We start from the raw sequence: 7,123 nt of genomic DNA, 5'->3' as shown, positions 1-7,123 counted from the left end.
AGAGACGGGGTTTCACCATGTTGACCAGGATGGTCTCGATCTCTTGACCTCGTGATCCACCCGCCTCGGCCTCCCAAAGTGCTGGGATTACAGGCTTGAGCCACCGCGCCCGGCAATATTTATATTTTCAATAGAGATGGAGTTTCGCCATGTTGGCCAGCCTGGTCTTGAACTCTGACCTCAGGTGATCTGCCCACCTCGGCCTCCCAAAGTGCTAGGATTACAGGCATGAGCCACCACACCCAGCCAAGGAATTTTTAATGTTAGTTACCTTCTCTGCTTTTCCTTAGCCTTTGGACAAACCATTCAAAAAAAGCTCTCAACTTTAAAATGTCAGACCTTAGCTTTGTGTTGGCTTTTCATAGTCAAATTTCCTAAAATGTATCAGTGATTTAACAAGAGTAAATTTCCTATTGATTAAAATTAAAGATCTTAAAAATTAAGAGTTTTCATACGTTGAAAAATAATGCCATTTTTTTTGACTGATGAACTGTGGTTTGATGCATTTAGTGTTAATTCCAAACATCAATCAATAAATAACTTGGGCCTCTAGCTATAAGGGAAATTCTATAGGTAGAAGAACTGATTGACCCCCACCCCTCGTAGGTGCTGTCCTGCTATGGAATCCCTTTGCTCAGTTTTCTCCTGTCCAATCAGGTGGAATGTTTCACAGGCACATGGTTTATACAGCTCAAAATAACTTGGGACCTGTGAGCTGACAAATGCTCTGGCTCCGGTGGTGACAGGTTGTCCAGCTTCTCACAGCCATCTTCACTGAAACTAAGGTTAACTCCTCACTCTCTATGGACGGCTGCTCTCTATTTCCAAGGACGTGAAGAATTTTCCTCTTCTCCTGTGCTTTCATCTAAAAGTTCTCCCTGGATAATTATCATTGCAGTGAAGTGCCTGGCTTGGACATCCTCATCTGGGTCAACTAAAAAAAGAAAGGTAATATCCAGATTTAAGTTCACAAGTGTGTTTTGATAACAGGGAACTGACAGTGGAAAAGTGAATATTTCAAAGAACTCATTACTGTTACTTGAAATGAAGCCTAGGATAACTATCTAATTATATATGATGGGACATGAAATTAAGTGAAAAATAAAGCTTTCTACATGTAAAGATTTTGAAGGGGATTGATGAGACTCACAGAGATAACAGCCTATTTGAGTTCCTAAGGAAAAATATCTCAATAGAGGAAGTTGTGACATGATGCATATCTCATTGGCATTTTCCACACATTCATTTATTAAAAGAATGTTGTTTATATAGAGAATATGTATGCAATGCCCATTTCCTTTTTCAAGGAAGTTGAATCAAAAATAATATGCCTGCATAAAGACGTTCATTAAAAATTTTTTTTATCATGTAAAAGGATATGCTTGCTATATTTAGTGTTGGGAGATCTGCTCGCTGGATTAATGTACACAACAGCTGCAGAAAGTCTTGCTCAAGGGACATTGCTCTTTCTTTCTCCTTTCTCTCTCTCTCTCTCTCTTTCTCTCTCTCTCTCCCCCTTTTCAGCTGCATCAGAAAGACACTTGACAGTCAGCGGCAAATGTTTGGCCTGGTACATTGCACTATTAGCAGTAATTAGATGCACATCTCAAGTTATATTTTAAAAACTGTATAAGCAAATAAAAAGATGAATTATTATTTATTTCCAGTCCTCAAAAGTGAACATTACATTTATGGTGTTAAGGAATTTTATTACCTTATCAACAGATTTTTATATACTTATTAAAGATATTAACATCAGCTTGAAAGAAACAAAACAGTTATCTAGTTTTCTTTCTCAAAAAACTATGATTCAATTACTTCTACTTTAGGAATAATAAAATGAATCCTACAAACTCTAAATTAAAAATTTGTCATAGCTTTATAGTCTCTCCTTAATAATAACAGCTCTTGAGTTCACATAAAATTTATAGTCCTTTTCTAGGAAATTGGGAATGTCTATACTTATAGCTATCATAAATGTATTTTTTTTTTTTTTTTTTTTGAGACGGAGTTTCACTCATGTTACCCAGGCTGGAGTGCACTGGCGCGATCTCGGCTCACCGCAACCTCCGCCTCCTGGGTTCAGGCAATTCTCCTGCCTCAGCCTCCTGAGCAGCTGGGATTACAGGCACGCGCCACCATGCCCAGCTAATTTTTTGTAGCTTTAGTAGAGACGGGGTTTCACCATGTTGACCAGGATGGTCTCGATCTCTTGACCTCGTGATCCACCCGCCTCGGCCTCCCAAAGTGCTGGGATTACAGGCGTGAGCCACCGCGCCCTGCCATAAATGTATTTTTTAAAACAGAAAGTAAGATATACTGTCTGACACATGATTTGACAATAAGCAAAATATTTAAAAAATCAAGGCCATCCTGAGAAATCTGAAATATATGAGTAATATACTTACAGAGGTGTCAAGAAACAAAATTATAGGCATTACAGAATCTTATAATAATGGACTATGAAACAAACAGTTGAACACTATCCAAATTCTGGAAGTGTGTCTCTATCCTCACTTATAGTATATGGCTAATGCTACTGGAACTCATAATAATGTGTTAAAACCTCAGTCTTTCATATATCTACAATTTATAATATAGATGCTACTATAATATGCTTACAAAGGCACTTTCAGTAGAACAGACACAGAACCACAATTTATGGACACAAGGAGTTGAATGAGTTTTTATCCAAGCTGGTTTTGGAATTCATAGTGGTAGTTTTTGCAATTTACATTTGAAGATATGAGACAACAGGTAAATCAGGTTCCATTTTGAAAGGGTTTTAATGAACTAATGTTGGTATGTGAAAAAGTGAGAGTTCAATTTTTCAACAGTTAATTCCTACACCTAATAGGAATACTAGACTCAGTTCATTAATGTGAAAATATCAGACAAATGCTCCTGCCAACCCTAGAATAATAGTTTTTTTCATTCACATTGAGATTTGACAAAGGTGCTGCTGGTCTCATGGTGTTAGATAACAAGATAGAAAAATGAAAGGGTTTTCTTTTTTTATTTTTTAAATTTTTTTGCTTCCATATCTTTGCTAGAAAGGGTTTTCTTAACAAGTTTTCCCCTCTCCTAAGGGATGAAAAAGACTCAAGCACCACAGAGATATTTTTTTAAATTTCTACAGTGCTTCATGCTTGACCAAATACTTTAAAAACTACTAGAGCATTATGCATTTGCTTAAAGGGAACAACTCAAGTAGAGACCAAATGGTCTGTTTGGAAATTTAACAACAGACCATTTAAAATATATCAGCAGATATATTTTTGGTGGGAACAAAAGTTGGTGGGACTATTTACCTGCAGTAGCTATAGAGTTCTCAGCGCTCACGTGTAACCCGAGTCACCTTGACAAGCTCTGTGCAGGCTGCCTGCTACACAGACCTCTATCAGAGTCACAGTGCACTCCACTGTCAGGGAGGGGCCCAATAGAGCCTCCAGACAAAGTGCTTGAACTAGAACTTGATCTTGAGATTCCTTGGGACACCTATCCTTCTCTCAATCTAGCAAATGTAGATTTTCAAATCCTTAATTACCTTAAAAAAATGACACAAATAGTAAGAAGCTGAAGAAAAATGAGTGTTAAATTTTTGCGTTTAAAAAATATTTGAGTTACTAGAGATTGACAGAGGTTTCTCATTTGGGATTTCCTATATAACAGTTCAGTTCATTATGAATGGTAAGATCTTGAGAGTGATATAAAACCTCCTATGCCTATCACCTTTGTAACAACCACCAAACCCTTTTTCTTTTTTGATCCTAGATTCTTGAAGTCTTCTTGATTGCCTTCCGTTAGCCTTTCTATGGGCCATAGGATTTATTTGTTACACTATGTCTTTGCTGTCTTTCAGATTAAATAGTACCTTTGAGCTTTGGCTAAAGTGTGTTTCAGTAGCCATTTCCTACATGCTTATCCTCCTCTGGATACAAAAACATACATAATATGCTTCGTAGGAGCCAGTCTCTTTTTCTCCCATTCAAACAAAATCTTTACTTTCTTTCCTACATTCTTACTTTTACCAGTTGGATTAAAATAATAAGAAGAAAATGGCCTACTCACTTTTGGCCTATTATCTACAAGACTTTTCATTCCTTAACCTCTGCCCTTCGAGGAATGCCCCTAGTTAAACAGATTGCCACTAATTCTCTGATGGATCATCTCTGCTCCGCCTCCTCATCTCAACATTCTTTTCTAATGTATATATTTGTCTGTATTTATCTTTGTCTATGTTTATACTTCCTTTTTTCAAACTGAAAAATCTTTGAGATAATGAGTCTTATGTGACTTCCATATTATTATTGACACATCATTTCCATATTCTTCCAGTTCTTACTCTGGTAATACAGTATATACTTATTTCCTAAATTACTAATGCCATTCACTCCAAAAATAGAAATAAAACTAAGATGAGATAATCACTGTAATAGTGAGGGGATGGCTATTGTAACAGATGTACCAAGTACACTTCATCTGCACCCAGCTTTTAAAAAGGTGATCTGTACATAACTCTCTGGGACTGATTCATATTCACTGGGATTTGACTTTTGACCCAGCAAGAGTTTCTCCAAAAGAACTGACTTAGACACTTCTCTAGGGTGAAATCATGGGATATAGAAGGCAAAATCAACAGGTCAATGCTGGCATTAAAGAGAGGGAGCAAACTCTATTTTTTTTTCTTTTCCTAAAAATATTCTGGGCATATTAATGGCACATCAGCAGCAAAAGGTCACCTCAAATTTGCATAGTTTACAATAATGTTTAAATGTTTTCACAAACAAACCTATGAAGTAAGTAGGGTAGTTCTGCTCATCCCTGTTTTAGATGAGTTACTTAAACATGTTTATCTTTTCCTATTCTGTCTCTCTTCACAAATAATTATTGACCATTAGGCTATTTATTTTTGTGCCTGCCTCTAAACCAGGTTTACGTTACTTGGGAGTTCTTTTGTTTTTTTGATGACTGTGCTTCCCCCACTATACTGAATGTAGAGCAGTTTTTTATTTTTTATTTTATTTATTTATTTATTTTGGGACGGAGTTTCGCTCTTATTACCCAGGCTGGAGTGCAATGGCACGATCTCGGCTCACCGCAACCTCTGCCTCCTGGGTTCAGGCAATTCTCCTGCCTCAGCCTCCTGAGTAGCTGGGATTACAGGCATGCGCCACCATGCCCAGCTAATTTTTTGTATTTTTAGTAGAGACGGGGTTTCACCATGTTTACCAGGATGGTCTCGATCTCTTGACCTCGTGATCCACCCGCCTCGGCCTCCCAAAGTGCTGGGATTACAGGCTTGAGCCACCGCGCCTGGCAGAGCAGTTTTTTAAAGATACATGTAGCTAGGTGCAGTGACTCATGCCTATAATCCCAGCACTTTGGAAGGCTGAGGTGGGCGGATCACTTGAGCCCAAGAGTTGGAGACCAGCCTGGGCAACATAGGAAAGCTCCATCTTTACAACAAATTTTAAAAGTTATCTGGGCATGGTGGAAAGCACTTGTAGTCCTAGCTACTTGGGGGGCTGAGGTGGGAGGATTGCTTGAGTCCCAAAGGTCAAGGCTGCAGTGAGCCGTGACCACATCACTACACTCCAGCCTGGGTGACAGAGTGAGACCTTGTCTAAAAAAAAAAAAAGGATACACTTAAAAAAAAAAGAATCTTTTTTTTCAGCTTTACAAAGGTTTAATTGACAAATTAAAAGTTTTTTTTTTTTTTTCGGACTGACTAAATTCAGCAAATATTATTGAGTGCCTGACAAATTGAAAGTTTTATATATTTATGGGGTATGATGTAATGTTTTGCTATATGTATACATTTTGCAGTGATTAAATCAAGCTAATTAATATATTTATAGCCTCACGTATTTACCACTTTTTTGTGTGGTGAGAAAATTTAAGCTCTACTTTTTTAGAAATATTCAAGAATGGCCGGGCGTGGTGGCTCATGCCTGCAATCCAAGCACTTTGGAGGCCGAGGCGGGTGGATCACGAGGTCAAGAGATCGAGACCATCCTGGTCAACATGGTGAAACCCCGTCTCTACTAAAAATACAAAAAACTAGCTGGGCATGGTGGTGCGTGCCTGTGATCCCAACTACTCAGGAGGCTGAGGCAGGAGAATTGCCTGAACCCAGGAGGCGGAGGTTGCGGTGAGTCGAGATCGCGCCATTGCACTCCAGCCTGGGTAACATGAGTGAAATTCCGTCTCAAAAATAAATAAATAAATAAATAAATAAAAGAAAAAAGAAAAAAAGATATTCAAGAATACATTACATTATTACTAACTATAGTCCCCATGCTGTACAGTAGGCCTCCATAACTTATTCCTTCTCCTGTGCGACTGGAACTTTGTACCCTTTGACCAATATCTCAGCATTTCTCCCACCCAGATTTGCTTTCTCATTTAAATACTTAATACTTCACAGCCATAAAACTTCAGTATTTATGTTTGAATTCAAGTTACTTCATACTAGGTTTTGCCAATTCTCTGGTCAATGCTCCAGGTTAAATATTCATGTTATAACTAAAAAATGAGTTTATTCCATATATTTCCAACCAACAGGATCCTCTTAGAGACTGAGGAAGGATAGCACTGAGTTAACATGAGTTGAGAAACATGTCCAAAGGTATCAGCCTCAAACTTCTGTTTTTATGAACCCAGCTCTCTCTTTTATTTATTTTTTTTTTTGAGACAGTCTTGCTCTTTTGCCCACACCAGAGTATGGAGTGCAGTGGCGCGATCTCGGCTCACAGTAACCTCTGCCTCCCCCGTTCAAGCAATTCTCCTGCCTTAGCCCCCCACGTAACTGGGATTACAGGCACCTGCCACCACGCCCAGCTAATTTTTTTATATTTTTAGTAGAGATGGAATTTCATCATGTTGACTGGGCTGGTCTCGAACACCTGACCTCAAGTGATCTGCCCGTCTTGGCCTCCCAAAATGCAGGGGTTACAGGTGTGAGCCACCATGCCTGGCCATAAACCTGACTCTTACATTTTGAGAAAGTTCTTAGGGCAGATCCTCTTTTCGGGAAAAGTCCTAGGGAAAAAAAAATAGAGATATTTAGGAAACTAAAGGAAGTACAGTAAGCTGTCTATGTTGCCAAATTGGTTGACCT

The 7,123-nt window shown here is 38.5% G+C and overlaps 1 protein-coding gene across 3 annotated transcripts in view; it reads left to right on the top strand.

Annotated features, from left to right (window-relative positions):
- Nucleotides 1-7,123, top strand: part of MYPN (myopalladin) — a 108,430-nt gene that overhangs the window by 3,436 nt on the left and 97,871 nt on the right. Inside the window, exon 2 of one of the 3 annotated variants that reach the window (XM_017513729.2) lies at nucleotides 658-948. The exons of 1 other annotated variant lie outside the window; for it this stretch is intronic. The gene's annotated coding sequence lies outside the window, so the exon portion shown is untranslated. Of the gene's footprint in view, nucleotides 1-606; nucleotides 949-7,123 lie in introns of all 3 variants that reach the window. One more of the 3 variants, XM_037733198.1, reaches the window with a different exon arrangement.

Source organism: Cebus imitator, unplaced genomic scaffold (assembly GCF_001604975.1).
Source record: "Cebus imitator isolate Cc_AM_T3 unplaced genomic scaffold, Cebus_imitator-1.0 Scaffold499, whole genome shotgun sequence".
NCBI lineage: Eukaryota > Metazoa > Chordata > Mammalia > Primates > Cebidae > Cebus > Cebus imitator.
Note: the sequence above shows the minus strand (reverse complement) of the source record. Positions and strands in the feature narration are given on the sequence as shown.